This window comes from Panthera pardus, unplaced genomic scaffold, assembly GCF_024362965.1.
Source record: "Panthera pardus isolate Hobbes unplaced genomic scaffold, ASM2436296v1 HiC_scaffold_7, whole genome shotgun sequence".
Taxonomy (NCBI): domain Eukaryota; kingdom Metazoa; phylum Chordata; class Mammalia; order Carnivora; family Felidae; genus Panthera; species Panthera pardus.
Window position 1 is genome coordinate 41,415,629 of NW_026527002.1, and position 18,587 is coordinate 41,434,215.

The following is an 18,587-nucleotide window of genomic DNA, read 5'->3' on the forward strand; positions in this document are numbered from 1 at the left end:
TATTTTTTTTTAATGTTTTATTTTTGAGAGGGGGGTGCGGACAGAGGATCTGAAGTGGGCTCTGTGCTGATAGCGGAGAGCCTGATGCGGGGCTGGAACTCATGAACCTCAAGATTTTGACCTGAGCCGGAGTCAGATGCTTAGCCAACCAAGCCGCCCAGGTACCCTGAAAGGTGGCTATTTCAAACGTGACCTTTCTCCAAGTGGGGGATGGTTGCTGTTAGGCTTTTTGCTGGGACTCAGTTTCTCTGAGAAAAAGGCTGAACAGGTTTCTGGAATTCCTGGATGATTGGCAGTGAGGAAAACCTGTTCTAGGAGAAAGGCCAGATGCAAGGCCCAGAGTCAAATCTTTCTGCCCCCTCCCTGTTGAACTCCAGTGCCTCTCGGTGGGAGGAAGAGGAGAAGGCTTGGTTTAGTTCCTTAGCCTTTTAGAAACAATGATCATATAGGCATTCACACCGATCAAGGCCTGCATTAAAAAGCTGGCGGCCATATCCACAGTGTGCTTGGAGATACTCTGGAGAAAAGAAGAAAATGGGCAGACAGGTGCTGGGGAATAGCGTAGATGTCTCTGTGGTGTGGTTCCCAGCATTGCCAGGTTCTGGATCCCACACAGGCCTTCCCCTCAGCTGGGACGACTTCCCTGTTTTCTGGTAGCTGTAGTGTCACCTAACAAGAAGAACTGTGCTGCCTTCACATAGTTCAAATGTCAATAAATATAAAATTGAGATTTAGTAAACTGCACAACACTGAAGGAGGAGTTGTGCCTGGGCAAGGAGAGGGGTGGCCCCTGGAGTTGTAGCCAAAGATTCCGCCACCAGGGGTTGGAGTGGTTGATTTCTAAGGTCAGAATCTAAGAGCAGATCCGGAGGAACGTAATTTTCTAGCTGACAAATGAGAAAATGCAGATGGCAATTACTGCATATAAACTGCATTCAGGACACTGGGGCCCCTGTGAAGCTTTATGCACTTTTTTGGTCTCCTTGCATAAAAGAGATGATTGGCGTGAGCCTGGCTGGTCTGTTAGCTAAACACAGATGTGTGCTTGCAGCTGCAGCTAGACTTCCCGGGGCCGTCAGGAAGAAATTGCGTATTGTGCATTAGTGAGAGACTAATCAAGGAGAGGAAGCTGACGGTCCACCAGTGGTGGCTCTGATTCCACTCTAACAACACGGACATAAGATAAGGAAATGCTTTAAAACATGGGAGGGCCTGGAGTTCATCTGGCAAATTATTTTACACCCATGGTGGCTCTGTGAAAAAAACAAACGAACAAAAAACCAATACAAAACCCAACCAAACCCATTTCACAATCTTCTTCTTCCATTTATTTATTAATTTACTTCCAGAAAGTAATGGAGGCAACTTATAATTAAAAACACATATATAGTGGTGCCTGGGTGGCCCAGGTTTAGCATCCGACTTCGGCTCAGGTCATGATCTTATGGTCTGTGAGTGCAAGCCTCGTGTCGGGCTCTGTTCTGACAGCTCAGAGCCTGGAGCCTGTTTCAGATCCTGTGCCTCCCTCTCTCTCTCTGCCCCTCTCCTGCTTGTACTCTGTCTGCCTTTCTCTCTCTCAAAAATAAAATAAACATTAAAAAAAAAAAAAACATATATGAACTGGATAGCTTAATTAGAGAGGAAACAGGGAGAAAATTCTGCCCAGAACCTAAGGTAAGGATTTTAGGCATTACTTGCTTGTTTTCTCCACCTTCTTATATATGTGACCCTGAAGAAGTTGCATTTCCCATGGCTCCCTCCCAAAAGAAGTTACGAAAAATTTCTCAAGGAGTTCAAAGCTGGAGCCTGGATCAGCTCTCAGGAGCTTTCAGAGCCCAGGGAGAGAGTTCAGGACCATCCTTTTTGATTCTGTGGCCCAATGCTGTGCTGCCTTCTCCTTGCCCGGAAAGGTCACTGCCCCATGTTTGTTCTTGAACACAGACCCTGTGAAAGTCCCTGTCCTGGTCTCAGCTCACAAGATGGAAGTCCATTTGAGAGGCAGCCTTGGCAAGTACAGGGAGGACAGGTGCTGCCCCTGACAACAGGTCTCGAGGACAGGCCCTTGGCTGGTGCTTGCACCTGGACCAATTCCCCTCTGAATGCTCATCTGAGTTGGGGGCGTAGCACTAGCAACGCAGGGAGAAGCCAAGGTGGGAGAGACAGGAGGCTGGAGAGTGGACAGGGCACTGAAGGTCATGGTGAACATGGAACTCTGTGTTTTAAGCAGGAAATTGACCTGGGCAGATTTGATCCTCATACTCACATAGCACTGGGTCCCCAGGTACTGTGATGGATGACAGTCCTCAATGCTCCCGTGGTCCCTGTCATTCCTCAGGCCTGCTCTCTGAGATTCTGTCATATTGTAAATCTTTAAGTTCCTCTAAGGGGCTTCATTCTTTCCCATCCCTAGGCCTTTCCATGGGTTTCCCCTCCTATGAATATGAACCCACAACCTTCACTTGGCTGATGCCTGCTCCTTCCTTAGGGAACATGTCCTTGATGCTTTACCCTGGGACAGGTGACCCATGGCACCTTGTCGTTTCCCTTTGAAATATTCTCCTCACTTGAATTACATGGATAGGGTGGATAGTGCCTATTTTTGTGGTCTAGCAGCCTATTTTGCATGTGTAGCTACTGTACCTTTGTTTTATTTTGGGGTACCACCTCACCTCCACTCTCAACCTATGTGCTTTGGGTAATGTTGACCCCTACCCTGGGCTCTGAGAGTGGAGCATTTGACCTAGACTAGAACAATCAGTATAGTCCATCCCCCTTGGTTTCAGTGATTGGCTCAGGAATGGGCAGGTGACCTAAATAATCCAATCAGGGCTAAGGGCACTCAATTCCCGAATATTTGAGTTTTGGGGATCATTGACTCACTCATTTCTAATGGCCTAATGTGGTAATCATATGAACCTCAGGTTGCCTGGGCCACCATTAGTTGTCTGAGAATTGAACCAACTGAGAGGGAGCAGAGCCAAGATGGCTCCTAGTGACATCATTTAAGCTCTGAATCAAGCTGTTCCTAAAGCCAACTCTATCCTTCTAGGCTTCAGGTATAGGAGTCAGTCAATTCTCTTTTTAAACATAAACCTGTTTGGGTTGGATTTACTGGCAGTTGCAGTTGAAATAATATAAATGAAAACTTTGGTCTATGTTGTCTTCCTTTTGCCCTGAGTGCAGGGACTACATCTGTGTCTCCAGGGCCTAGTTTAGTGTTTGGCCCATAGGAATGTTCAACAAATGAATCAAAGAATAAAGAAAGGGGTCTCAGAGCTTCTCCAACTCCACCCCTCTTCCTTTCAGACTTGAAAATGAGGCAGTAGGTTATGGTTCTCTCTGGGTGATGATCTTATTACAGACTCCCATTGGAACTAATTTTCATTAGAGCAGGGAACATGGACTACAAGAAGGCAGCTGCTTATAAGTCATGTCCAAAGCGGTTTTGGGGAAGATCTGTTGCTCAATGAGATTTTTAGAGTGTGTCAAGTTCTACTGTCAAGATTTCTTTGGATTACAATTCTGAGAATTCTTTTTTTTTTCAACGTTTTTAATTTATTTTTGGGACAGAGAGAGACAGAGCATGAACGGGGGAGGGGCAGAGAGAGAGGGAGACACAGAATCGGAAACAGGCTCCAGGCTCCGAGCCATCAGCCCAGAGCCTGACGCGGGGCTCGAACTCACGGATCGTGAGATCGTGACCTGGCTGAAGTCGGACGCCCAACCGACTGCGCCACCCAGGCGCCCCACAATTCTGAGAATTCTTTTAAGAATTCTCCGTTAACACATATCTGTATCTGCTTATATGAGTACAAAGAAACTCTGAAAAGGTATAGAAATGGTTATCTGCAGAGTTGAGATGGGAATTGGCTCAATGGAAAGTAGGCATAGGAATGAAAATTTTTATATTGTTTGAATTTGAGCCATATGAATTGAGCCTTTCCAAAAATTAAGTTAAAAAAAAAAAAAAAAAAAAGAATATCCATGAGTGCAGAACCACTAGGAGCCATTATCAGCTTTCAACAGCTGGGATGGGTAGCATTTATTTATCACTTGTTTTTCAAGTGGGAGAGCTGGTTTCGGTGGAGGAGGCCATGATAGTCTGGATAGGAGTGGTTTGTCTTGGTTGAGGGAGGGGAGGTAGAAAGAGGGATGAAGGACCTGGGGAACCATCTGGTGAGGTCCAACCTAAGCAGGCCGCCCATCTGACTAGGTGAGAGGAGAATTAGGTCAAAGGGAGGGGTAGGGCATCAAAAATACTCTTTCCTAGGGACCTACCTGCCTCTGGCTGGACTTGATAATTTCCAAGACTCCTCTTATCTAAAAAAGTTCCTGATGCTATTATCTTTATGTCTGTAGGCATGTCCTCTCAACTTTCTGAGATTGTTAACTTATCTATAAAATGAAGGGGCTGGATGTTTGATGTCCTTTTCAGTTCTGATGCTCTCATTCTAAAATGCTGTCTTCTCTTCTAGCAATCTGTTCTAAAGCCCTGCCCCATCCAGAAAAGACACAGGTTATAATCAGGGAATAATACATGTATCTTCAGGACATGCTTATAAAGTGTTTTTTTAGCGTTTATTTATTTTGAGAGACAGAGAGTGAGCTGGGGGAGGAGCAGAGAGCAAGGGAGAGAGAGAGTCCCAAGCAGGCTCCGCTCAAACTCACAAACGATGAGATCATGCATGACCTGAGCTGAAATCAAGAGTTGGACCCTTAAGTGACTGAGCCACCCAGGCAACCCTAGGACATGCCAAGCTTAACCACTGAAGAGAGTTTGGGATTTATAGTATCTAGCAAGGGCATTCACAGTTCCTTCCTGTATGTAAATGTTGCTCATGGAGGTTAAGTGGATAAGTGAGCATGTGAGCTGACTGTGCTGTTGACACGCTGCCCGCCATGCTCACCCTGCACCTCTGAGGTTCGCTTGCAGACCCTCTAATGCCCTCCTGATGCAGCAGACTCCTTCACTGGCTAGTGGACTTTTGCAGAGCCAAAAACCTGTGCTGGTGACCATAACCCTAGAGAGGCTGCTGTCCCTCACCTCTGAGAGAATGGAGAAGGCCCTTACCTTAGAAGCGTAGCAGAGGTAGTTGCTGTGGTTGTCTGTCAGTGGTCAGGGGGCACCAAAGCGGGTACAGGTAGCATTTGGGGATGACTGGAAGAACATAGACCTGATGTAGGGTGATGGTGGAGAACCCAGGCTGGTTTGTGAGACTGGAAGATGGATGTGGACCCTTTGGCACAAGGTCTGTTAAGGGATGGAAAGACAGGAGGCCCAGAGGGCACATTCACCAAGTGCTCAGGTTTATATTTCGATATTACAGCAATAAATATAGGCACAGAGATATAGGGACAGGACTGGAAGGTGTCTGGCAGCTTCTGGCCTCCAGCTCTTATGGTAAAGCAAGAACAGCAGCAGCTGTTCACAGGTAGGAGAACAGAGCAGGGGTAAAGATGTCAATCAAGGCATGTAGGACCTACTGCCTATAATGTGCTGTTAAAAAAAAAAAAGGAGGGGGTGCACCTGGGTCTCTCAGTTGGTTAAGCATCTGACTTCAACTCAGGTCATGATCTCATAGTTCACGGGTTTGAGCCCTGTGTCAGGCTCCGACAGCTCAGAGCTCAGAGCCTGCTTCAGATTCTGTGTCTTCCTCTCTCTCTCCCCTCTCCTGTTCGTGCTTTGTCTCTCTCTGTTTCTCAAAAATAAGTAAACGTTAAAAAATATTAAAAAAATTAAGAATCTGCAACTTACACTAAAAAATTAAATAAAAAACAGATAATTAAAAAGTATATACACACATACATTTTATATATCATATATAATATATATGTGATTAAATTCTGTAATAATCTTGTGTGGCTTGTACTTTTGTGTTAATATAGTAATTTGCTCAATGTAATAATTTAAATGATATCAGAATTTTTGTGACCTTGTTTTGAGTGTTCATTTTCTGACTGACTGGGAGCATAGCACATACAGGCAGACCAGGCTCTTCTCTGCCAGGAGGCCCTGTGGGGGAGACCGCTGTCCCCACTGAGCCTTCCTCTGCAGATGGTGGGCTTGAGTTTGCCCAGTCTGCTAATAGGACTCCATGTTTGTCTTTGTTAAAAAAAAAAAAAAAAAATCAGTAAATATCCCTAATCATCCATCCATCCATCCAGGAGGATGGGCACCAGATGAACAATGTTTACCTCTTGGAATAGTGGAGGGATGTCTGCATTTTTATACATTGTATTTCAATACACAAAAATGTGAGAGTTACAAGTGATTTTTTTTTCTTTTTTGTTTTTCTGTACATTTAAATAAGCAAAATTAAAAATAAAGCCAGATCCCGGTATTCTGGGAATATTTGTGCTGAATAATCATGCTCTAAGGTCATGAAGATAATGGTTTCCCGGTCTCAGAAGGCTAGTCAGCACAAACTTGTTCACCCCTGCAGTCTCCTCAATGGCCTCTGCCAAGCCTGTCATCTGGATTTCCCATCTTTTGTTGGTGGTGAGGAATCATTTCATTGCTCCTCTCTAACTTTCGACCCACTTAGATTCCTTGAAGTACTTCAGGAGTCTTTTTTTTAATGAAAAAAAATTTTTTAATGTTTATTTTTGAGAGAGAGAGAGAGAGAGAGCACGCACAAGTGGGGGAGGGACAGAGAGGGAGACACAGAATCTGAAGCAGGCTCCAGGCTCTGAGCCCCAAGCTGTCAGCACAGAGCCTGATGTGGGGCTTGAACCCATGAACCTTGAGATCATAACCTGAGCTGAAGTTGGATGCTTAACTGACTGAGCCACCCAGATGCCTCAGGGAGTCATTTTTTTGAAGTGAATTATTTACATTGTTCCAATTTTCTTCTAGAGGTGGGGCCACAAGTTCAAGATGACAAGGGCTTCCATGTAGAGAGGGCTGTTAAACTTCCTTGGTAAAACATCTAGTGTTTAGTGCCCACTCTTTTCTCCTAAAAACAGACAGATGGTTTAGACTACAGAGGATTTCTAAATTCGGCCAGAGAAAAAACACTGAACTCCACCACTGCAGGATATCATTAACAACACCAGGCAGACTGATGAAAAATGGAACGGATGATGTTTTAGAACAGTGTTATGGGTGCTTTTTCCAGACCACAGCCCAACAAAGAAATTTTATCCCATTCTCAGTGCAGGTCTGCCCCCTACTGGCTAGATTCTCAATTTATTAGTTTCATGGCTTTTCTTAAATCCCTCAGTCCCCAGAGTAAAATTTGTGTCTTTCTTCTCCACTGTAACTAGCTGTAGCTCCATAAAGACTTCTTCAGGACCGACCTCCTTCCTTTGCTGGGTTCTTCAGGCCTCAGGCATGGCCAGAGTTGGGTTCAGGATGTGACCCTATGACTCAACAGCTGACCTGAAATTACAGTAAGAATTTTAGACTATAAAAGGGGAAGTTTAAGCAAATTGCTTTCCTTTCTCCTTGCCTGGGAGAAGTGTATGTTTCTAGAACAATTACTGGCACATAGATTAGCAGTTTCCATTTGGTCACATTATAACCAATGATGAACAAATGGCAGGGGGTGTCCTACGCTGAATTTCACTAGGTTGTGAAATTGTCTATGTGTACCAAGTCTGCCTGTAGATGTCTGTATTTTGATGTTTGGTATTCACCAGTCAGACACTGAACATAAAAGAACTCATTATTACAGTTCCTTAAGAAATAGCCCACTTTTGGGGCACCTGGGTGGATCAGTTGGTTAAGCGTCCAACTTCGGCTCAGGTCATGATCTCACGGTCCGTGAGTTCAAGCCCTGCGTCGGGCTCTGTGCTGACAGCTCAGAGCCTGGAGCCTGTTTCAGATTCTGTGTCTCCCTCTCTCTGACCCTCCCCTGTTCATGCTCTGTCTCTCTCTGTCTCAAAAATAAATAAACGTTAAAAAAAAAAAAAAAGAAATAACCCACTTTTTACCAACTCTACTCCTGGATATGACCGGCAACTCTGGGCCTGCTTGCTGCTAACCCAGCATAGTGCAGGTGGGCACTTTAAGTAAAACACACGTGTGATTTGAGGCTTCCTTTAAGTGGGTCATTTTGGGTTTCCATATAAGAGGAAGCTTGGTGGTGGTGATACATGTTTAAGGCAAAATAGGAAGAATGCCGAAGGAAAAATACCTATCTAGAATTGTGGCAGAAAGTAGTGTTTAAGGCATGCACTTTTACATTGACAAAACTCAGCAAAGAATTCACACTTACTAAGCACTTACTATGCTCCAGGTGCTAAAAGCTAAAAGCTTTCCATTGATTATTTCATTCGTTTCCTCTCACTAATTCTGTGAGGTAAGCGTTCTTACAACCTCTGTTCCGCTAGTCAGGAAGAAGAGTCTCAGGGAGGATAAGTGACCTGCAGAACGTCACATGCCCTGAAGCTGCACGTGACAAGATTCAAATCCAGGCAGTCTGACTACGGGTCTGTGCTCCTAACCTCACCTACTATAGCAGCTTATTTAGGGTTCAAGCTCCTGATTATCGGGGGCAAAGGCATAGGGGGCATCTGGCTCTTTCACCGAGGACATGGTGCAGAGCTCCGTTCGTGGACACATCTATGCCTTTACAGGTGGGGTCATGCAAATCCTTTCCTTCTCAGTCCCTGGGTTTATCACTGGACCTGGCATATTTATGAGTAAATTTGTGCTTGTAATTAGATTAAATATCCAACATTCTTCCATAAAAGCCGAGTGCAAAGTAAGCGGTCGAGGGAAACCAAGGCCAGAGATAAGGGACTTGGAAGACATTTGCTGGATCCTTCCAGGCACCAGATGTTGAGGCTGAAAATGATCATAATATGATATGCATCAATCTACTGGGAAAAAACCTTGTTTAATCACCCATCCCTCAATAAAAATGTAAAAATAAGGCAGTACATTCTTTGAGAGCAGATCTTTTATAATTCTCCCCACACATCTTGTGGATGTCAATTAAAAAAATCTTCAGTGTAAGAACTTACGATGGCTTCTAAGTTATGTAAAATTTCTCTATTGACTTAAAATTGTTTGCTATCTACTTTCTAGAGTCCCGGTTTCTACTTAATATTAGTAACAAGGGCTGCTCTTTGCAGTGGAAGATGGTGCCAGTGACTCACTTTCTGGAGGGCCACATGCTCTGAGTGGCTTCTCCTCGTGGGAAGGATTTGCATCCTTTACATTTGGAGGTTGACGTTCTTCCCCATGTAAGGTGAATAGGTCATCGTGGGACTCAAACCTTAAACTCAGCATTGACACCACACTGTTTCCATGGACTAAGAAAAACACTAATGACGATATATGTTGAACCCTAAATGAAATACCTATTTTAAAATGATTATACCATGAAAAAGATTCATGAACATTTAATCCCAGAAGGGATGTTGAAAATCACCTACTGTAATCACCAGGGGCACCCAGGTGGCTCAGTTGGTTGAGCATTTGACTTCAGCTCAGGTCATGATCTCGTGGGTTCGTGAGTTTGAGCCCCACTTCGGGCTCGCTGCTCTCAGCCTGTCAGGGCAAAGCCTCTGTCCCCCTCACTCTGCCTCTCCCCTGCTTGTACTCTCCCCCCAAATAAATAAATATTAAAAAAAAAAATCACCTACTGTAAGCTTATATTTTTATACTGGCAGTAAGAGCTTTTAACAAATAACTCTTTTTTAATTTATTTACTTAAGGATTTTTTTAAAACATTCATTTTTCAGGGACTGAGACAGAGCACGAGTGGGGGAGGGGCAGAGAGAGAGAGGGAGACACAGAATCTGAAGCAGGTTCCAGGCTCCATGCTGTCAGCACAGAGCCCAACATGGGGCTCAAACTTGTGAACCGTGACATCATGACCTGAGCTGAAGTTGGACACTCAACTGACTGAGCCACCCAAATACTTTTTTTTTTTTTTTTTAAATGGGTGAGAACAATAAGCACCCAGAGGAATATGACGTGCCCAAGATCCTATTGCTACTAGTAATCAACCCTGACTGCACAATGGAGTAACTGGAAGAGTTCTTTAAAAATACTGATGCTTGGGTCACACTGTAGACAGATGAATCAGAATTTCTGGGCCTCCACCCTGGGTACTGGCACTTTTTAAAAAGCTCCCAGGTGTCTTACTCTGAAGCCAAGAGTTGAGAACCACTGAGCTAGGCAAGAACCTAGAGTAATCAAATCCACTGTAGTCTGTCATGCCTCATCCCTGAGCCCATGACAGACTTGCTTAGTGGATCATGGAATGCTTTCCTGCTGTGCCTCACCTGGCCTCCTCCTCATACTGTTCCTGGAAGCTACCACCCGCCCATCGGCATTGGGTGACAACCTGAGACCTAGCTATTTCTGGGCACTCACGGTATCTTGCTTCCTCTAAACAAAATTCTAGAAAATATCTGAAGGTATTATTCTGGTCAAACCAGGATCGTATATTCTCATAGTCCAGCGTGTTCATCTGTTTGTCCACCAGGGCTCTGCTAGGGCATACCAGGGTGAAGGCCGTGGATTACTCAACTAAGGTTCTGCTCTAGCTCATCCTGTGGAAAGCAATTTTCCCTTTCCCTCCACACACAGATGCAGTTGGGTTGATCTAGGTTTTTAAAAAATTATTTATTTTTAATTTATTTTAGGGAGAGAGAGAGAGAGAGCACGAGTCGGGGGGAGGTGCAGGGGGGAGAGAGAATCCTAAGCAGGCTCTATGCTCAGTGCAGAGCCCAATGCAGGGCTTGATTCCCATGACCCTGGGACCATGACCTGAGCAGAAATCAACAGGTGGATGTTCAATCGACTGAGCCACACAGGCACCCCAGGTTGATCGAGGTTTGAATCCTACTCTGCTATTTACAACCCATATGATTTTGGGCAAGTTCTTTATGTGTCAGTTTCCTCAACCCTTAGTAAGAATAATGATGAAACTGTCTCATGGGTTCATTCTTCTTGCCTCTCTTCTGGTATTGGTCTCTAGCAAATTGAGGCCTTCTTTATCTGAACCCTCTGGGCTCCTTGATAACAGCTTGTTCTGATGAACAAATTCTTGACAAGAAAGGATTGGTGCTTAGGCCTCACTCCCTAGTACTCCAAGAGCCTATAATGGCCTTCTGAAGACAATGACTATGTTTCAACACATTTTTTTCTTGGGGACTTTGTACTCCCCTAGCCAGAGATAAGCTTCGAAATTTCCTAACAATGTGGATTATTTGAATCGATTCTATTCAAAACTGAGAGCAAAGGATGCAGACTTTTGATCCAGATGCAGGAAACAGCAGTCCAGCAGCCTGGGTCACCACTCAGGGCCATGAGAGAGTCATGCAGACACTGCCCTGTTTCTAATTGGAACCAGAGTTTCATTTAGATCCTTGAGGCAGGCCAATCCCCCAGAGCTCTGATCCCTATTGTTTTTTGGTTGAAGTGTGAAGTTCCTTCCAGCCTCTGCTTTCAACACTGCTCCATTCTTGGCCAACTCTGTTCACCACGAGTTCTGGAACTCCCGTTCTATGGTAAACTCCACATGCTCTCCCTCTGCCTTCACTGAACATAGCTTTCCTGGGAATGCCTCCTTAAGGTTCTTTCATTGTCAGGGTGTGGGATATCATTCTTAACCCTCTGAGCTCAACAGGTGAGGATGTGCAGTCCTCTTGGAGGGAGGGGAAAGAGTGTGAACAAGAGCACCACACACACTCATATCCCTCAGAAAAAGTGTTTGTCAGCTTTCTCTCTCAGCTGCTTCTCCCTGTTAGTTCAATTTCTATTCCATGGGACTGTAATGGACAGGTTTCCTCATTCAACCCTACTCGCCTGGGTAGCCTCAGATCTTACTGCTGCATTCCTCCACCCACATTCACTACAAAAAATCAAACCATATCAATTTACTTGTAATTCTTCAAACACGTCAAGACAGCTTGAGAATAATCTTCTCCAAGGAGGAAGAACCTTCTTCTCTCCCAACCTGATTTAAATGCCTGTCCTCTGTAAGGACCCTGTTTACTTCTGAGAGCAGTCATGGTCTCTGTAGTAAGTGGTTCACTTGTTTCCCCCACTGACTGAAGGCTCTAAGAGGATGCATAGTGTCTTTTTGAAACCCATGTTTCTCTGACCCTAGAATCTGGGTACTTCTCCACTACAAGTACTGCACCTCTCAGTGTATGGATGGTACAACACTGGGTCCCCAAGTCCTTTTAAGAGGAACAGTATTCATACCATTTTCAAGCCAAAAGGAAACATGTTATTAAATCCAACTCTTATTTTATACATGGGCCAAAGACACAGTGGCTTCCCCGTGGTGCCCCAGGAAGTTAGTGGCACAGCTGTCTCAGACAGTTCCTCATATACCAGTGAGAGATCATTCAAGACTTTAAAGAACTTGAAATCTAATCTTCAGGGTGACTATAGTAAGCCACAAAAAATACAAGGTATTATATGAGAAAAAGAAAGTTTGAAAGCAGATGAAAGGGGGAGAAATCATATCTTCAGGCTGGCATGGGGTGTGGGTAAGGAGGATACAAAGGATTTGTAGAACAGCTCTCATCTTTGGTCTCAAGACCTTTTTACACTCTTAAAAATTATGTGAACCCCAAAGAGCTTGTTTTTTGCAGTTATATCTATTGATATTTATATTATAAATTAAAACTGAGAACATTATTAAAAACTATTTAAAAGTAATGAACAATTATATTTTTATGAAAATAACTATATTTTACAAAACAAATATAGTTAGAAGAGTGGAAATTTGGATTAACGGATGGCTCAGTTGGTTAAGCATTCGACTCTTAATTTTGGCTCAGGTCATGATCTCACAGTCATGGGTTCAAGCCCTGTGTCGGGCTCTGCACTGATAGCGCAAAGTCTACTTGGGATTCTGTCTCCCTCTCTCTTTTTCTCAAGATAAATAAACTTAAAAAAAAAGTGGCATTTAATGTTTCTGCCAATCCCTTTAACTCTGACTTACTAGAAGACAGCTAGGGTCTCATATCTACCACTGCCTTCAGTCTCTTGAGATCTTGTTTTGGTTGAAGACTTAGACGAAAATTCAGCCTCATGTAGACATGTATTTGGAAAAGGGAAGAGTATTTTAAGAGCCTTTTCAGGTAACTGTGGCTCTTCTTCAATTCTATATCAAAACTCGAAAAGTGCTAGTTTCTTAAAAGCCAGTTACCCTGTGGAAACGGAAATCCTATCGATGAACTTTTAGTATTCTCTTACATTAAAATCCATTGGTCTATCTTGTGTCTTATTTGTATGTATGTATGTATATATGTATGTATGTATGTATGTGTGTGTGTATGTTTATCTTTGAGACAGAGAGACAGAGCATGAGGGGGGGAGGGGCAGAGAGAGAGGGAGACAGAATCCGAAGCAGGCTCCAGGCTCTGAGCTGTCAGCACAGAGCCCGACACGGAGCTCAAACCTACTGTGAGATCATGACTCATGACCTGAACCAAAGTCGGAGGCTTAACTGACTGAGCCACCCAGGTGCCCCATATCCTTCATTTTAAATGCATAGTTTTGTGATATCATGCGTTGGCCATTTAGCAATGTTGATTTGCTGAATTATACAGATTTTCCAAATATTTTCACATTTCATTACACAGTATGGAAAAAAAATCACTTGTCTATATCACCACTAGTCTCGTCAGGAAAGTCTTTAAGTATTCAGGATGATGTCATACAGTGCGCAATACCTTTTCCAGAATTCTTATTTTTGCTTTGAAGACTTGAATTTTATCATTGGCAACAAACACTGTCAGTTATTTTTTGGAGGTGACTCACTCAGTTAATTTTTGAGAAAACATATGCCAAATATTCAAGTCTGATTTTGCAGTGTTCTTTCACGCAAAAATGAATTCGATGGAAAAAGTGGTTTGTTCAGCTCACAACTCAATTGCACCAGTGCTTTTGGTGAACTCCCCATTTAGTCACACAGTGTATTAAAAAGATACGTTCTTGAAGACCAAAATTAATAATTTTTACTGCCTTTACCAAGGACATTCTTAAGTAAAACTGGCTTTTTCCACTGCATATGCCTGTGCCACTCACTACTTTATATCATGCTCAATAAGGTGTCAGGAGGTGGGCCTACATTTGCACCGTCAGTATGAATGTCAACACAGGGAAAAGGGAAGTTAATGTCTTCGCGTTATGAAAATAGGTTTGATCGTGTGGACCCTCTCCTGAGAGTGTACAAGGCTCTGACAACTATAAAAGGTACAGACTTTGAAAAATGAGTCAGATTTTGATAGGATAAGATGAAGGAGAGTAGGAACATCAAGAGGCTGTAAAACGTGAGGTGTATCTAAGGAATAGTGGGTGGGATATATGTCTGGTTGGAAGAGGAGGGAAGCAGAGGGAGATAAGCTGAGGAGACACCCTGAAATGCCCAGATGCCTTCATGACAGTTATTTAGGTTTAAACCAGACAGGAAGAGGAGGCTAGGGTGAGTGGTTTTTTTCTTTTGTTTTGTTTCTGAAAGCTTTAGTTTCAAGTTATGTAAAAATAAAGCTTGCCATGTTTACATTTGCTAGTTATGAAATAAAAATGAAAGCATAGTTGTTTTCCTCATAAGTAATGTTAGGGAATGAAAAATAAACATGTGGTCAAACGCTTTGCTGTACAAAACATGCTGCACTATTTGATTTAGACAGTATTATTTTCAGAAGGAAAAAGAATGAGAACATTTATTAAGCACTTATTGTGAACTAAACACAATGCTAGTCACTTTTTGTATAATTTAATCCTTACAACAAGCTTATAAAAGACAGATCATTCATACAGATGAGGCAGAAAAACCCCAGAGAGTTGAGTAACTTTCCAAGGGACATGACTCAACTCTGATTTAGTAACATTTCATATTGTCACCTATTATTTCAACACATTTGGGGAGAGTTTGAAAACAAATTAACAACCACATACACATCAATATATCCATATATCCATTCAATCTTTCAAAAATAGGGTATAAAATGGTGTCACAAACCCAAATAAATACATTAAATCTTTAAAAAGATGCATATTTTGAATTTTTCTTCCCTTCAAAAACTATTTTTTAAACAATAGGTAAAGCTGTATTACTAGTAGTGTGTTGGCTGACAGAAGTTTTGTTAAAATGTAGCATACGAGGGGTGCCTGGCTGGTCAGTTGGTAGAGCATGCGACTCTTGACTCTTGACCTTTTGACTCTTGATCTCAGAGTTGTGAGTTTGAGCCCCAGAGTGGGCATGGAGATTGCTTAAAAATAAAATCTTAAAAAAAAAAAAAAAAAGTAACAACAGAGAAAAGTCAGCATTTGAAAGTTACTGCTAAGCTTTACCACAGGACTTACTGGATGCAAACACCTTTTTATTCCATATTTTAAAATATCACAGAGAAAAGGAGGGAAAGCAATTCAAAATCATAGTCTGATGCAATCTTCTTTGGCCCAAGAGAAAAAAGACGCCGAGTTCACAGACGTCAACAAGGGTGTAGACGTATACCACCATACCAACATGGCTCGTTCTTGTACTTGGACCTGCTCCTTTGAATGTCAATGCTCCAGAAGCTCCCCGCACAGTGTGGTTGTGTTTGCAGCCTGTGTGAGGAGGCACTTTGGAACCAGTCTCCTGGTGAGCAGCACACAGAAACCTGGAGCCGGTGGAGCCCACACCTAACCTGGAGCCCAGAAGGCCATGAAGACAGTACCATTTCCTCAGTGGTGGACTGCTGCAGTAAGAATGTCTTTCCCCTCTCATTTGAGCTGCCCTCCCACGGGAATCCCAGCACTCCCATCAGGGATCCCGCCCCTACAGTTCCTGGCTTTCCTCCACCTGTACCTCCAGGGACTCCAATGAGTCTTGTACCAATGAACATTATGGCTGCTGCTGCTCCAAAGGTCTTAGTACCCACTGTGTCTATGGTTGGAAAGCATTTGGGAATAAGAAAGGATTATCCAGGCTTAAAGACTAAAGAAAATGATGAAAACTGTGATCCCACCACTACAGTTTTTTTGGTAACACCTCTGAGTAAGCCTTGGACATGCTTATAAGACAACTCCTTGCTAAATGTGGCTTGGTTTTGAGCTGGAAGAGAGTACAAGGTGAATCTGGAAAACTTCAAGCCTTCAGATTCTGTGAGTATAAAGAGCCTGAATCTATCCCTATGGCATTCAGGTTATGGCATGATCTGCAGATTGGATGGTAGAAGCTACTTGTTAAAGTAGATGCAAAGACAAAGGCACAACTGGATGAGTGGAAAACAAAGAAGAAAGCTTCTGATGGAAATGCCAGGCCAGAAACTCACTAACGATAAGAAGCCTCAGATGAAGAAGCAAAGAGATCAAATGGGCCTTTGGGCCTTTGAACTTTTAATACTGAATACTCCAGTGAACTCAATGCCCCCCTCACAAGAATTTGACTCTCACCCCATGAAGAAGAAAAGCAGCACATTTTCCTCAGACTTCCAGCGGCTCCACTAATCCCTTACCCACTCACCACTAAGGAGGATATAAATGCTATAGAAATGTTAGAAGACAAGAGACCTGAGATCAGTAAATTCAGACACACACACAAGAAACTGGGAGAAAGGAAAAAAGGAAATGGAGAGACAGGAAATTGACAAAAGACAGAGAGAAGGAGAGAAAGAATGTGAAGGGGAGCAAGAAAGGTGAGAGTGGGCATGAAAAAGGGAGAGAACGTGAATGAGGAGAGAATGGGCGAATGGGATAGGGACCATGACTATGATTGGGAGAGGAGCTCACATAGGAATAAGCATTGGAGTTGATCAGGAGAAAAGAGCAGAGATCCCGAAAGGGAATGGGGAGAAAGAATGTAGAGAGAGAAAGGAAGTGGGAGTGCAGGGGGAGAAGACAAGAAGCAGGACTGTGAAGAGGGTGAAGATGCAGATGAATGAAGAAAACCTGAAAACTTTGAGAGAAAGACTTCTTACCAAGAGTGCCTTAAGAATTGGGAATGCAGAGACTGGAAGAAAACCCAGGAGTATGAGAAAGAGGCTGAAAGAGAAGAGAGAAGAGAAATGGCAAAAGAAGCTGAATGCCTAACGGAATTCTTGGAAGATTATGATGGTAAAGATGATCGAGTATTACAGAGGAGCTTCCTTCAGAAAAGGGTGCATGATAGGGAAAAGGAAATGGAAGCAGATGAACGGGATTGAGGAGAGAGAAGGAAGAACTAGAGGAAATCAGGAAGGGCCTTCTGGCTGAAGGGCGCCAGGATCCAGATGAAGAGCTCCAGAGGACGCAATGAGAGGGTGAGAGGGCGCAGACAAGCACAAGAAAAGCAAGAACCAGAACCAGAGGAAGGAGAAAAGCAAGAAAAAGAAGAAAAATGAGAAGAACCCATGAAAGAGGAAGAGCCAGAGCAAAAGCCTGGTCTCAAACTCACTCTGAGGCCATCAGTTCTGCCCCATCTGTTCCCTCTGCCAGTGGCAATGCAACTCCCAAAAGTCTTGGGGATGAGTCTCCCTGTGATATTATTATTGCTCATGAAGACTCCCCAGATCAACAACAACCTGAAGAACACAGGCCAAACAATAGGGCTAAGTCTTTTTTTTTTTTTTTAATATTAATGTTTACTTATTTTTTTGTGGGGGGCAGAGAGAGAGGGAGATACAGAATCCAAAGCAGGTTCCAGGCTCTGAGCAGCCAGCACAGAGCCCCACGTGGGGCTCAAACTCACAAACCATGAGATAATGAAATGAGCTGAAGTCGGATGCCTACCCAACTGAGCCAGACAGGTACCCATGAGTAGGGCTAAGTCTTTTTTTTTTTTTTTTTTTTTGACGTTTATTTATTTTGGAGACAGAGAGAGACAGAGCATGAACGGGGGAGGGTCACAGAGAGAGGGAGACACAGAATCTGAAACAGGCTCCAGGCTCTGAGCTGTCAGCACAGAGCCCGACGTGGGGCTCGAACTCACGGACCGCGAGATCATGACCTGAGCCGAAGTCGGTCGCTCAACCGACTGAGCCACCCAGGCGCCCCTAGTAGGGCTAAGTCTTAAATGGGGTACTTCCAACAGTCCTGGTCAGTCTAATTCTGTGAAGGGAGAGAAACTCCCCATAGATGGTGTCTTAAATTTGAGGATGAAGTCAGTGGTGATATACTATGGAAAAGGAAACTTGGATTACCGTGAGGATGACAAAATGCCGCCCAAAGGCACGGTAAACACTGAAGAAAAGCACAAACGTGTAAGAGTCTCACTGAGAAGATCCTTACAACCAAACCTGAGCTCTCTGCGTATCTCCCAGGTTGGTCTATTGTGGATTCTCTATTGACAGAAGGACAGATTAGACCGTTGATTAATAAGAAAATCATAGAAGGGGCATCTGGGTGGTTCACTCAGTTGAGTGTCTGGCTCTTGGTTTCACCCCAGGTCATGATCCCAGTGTTGTAAGATCGAGTCCCGTGTCGGGCTCCTTGCTGAGCATGGAGCCTGCTTAAGATTCTCTCTTTCCCTCTGCCTCTCTCCCCTGATCACTCTTTCTCTCTTAAAAATAAATAAATAAATAATGAAAATCATAGAATACATAGGTGAAAAAGGAGCTACATGAGTTGTTTTTGTCTGTTCCAAGGTTATGGCTCACAGTTTACCTCTAAGTATTTTCGATGATGTTGCCATGGCACTTGATAA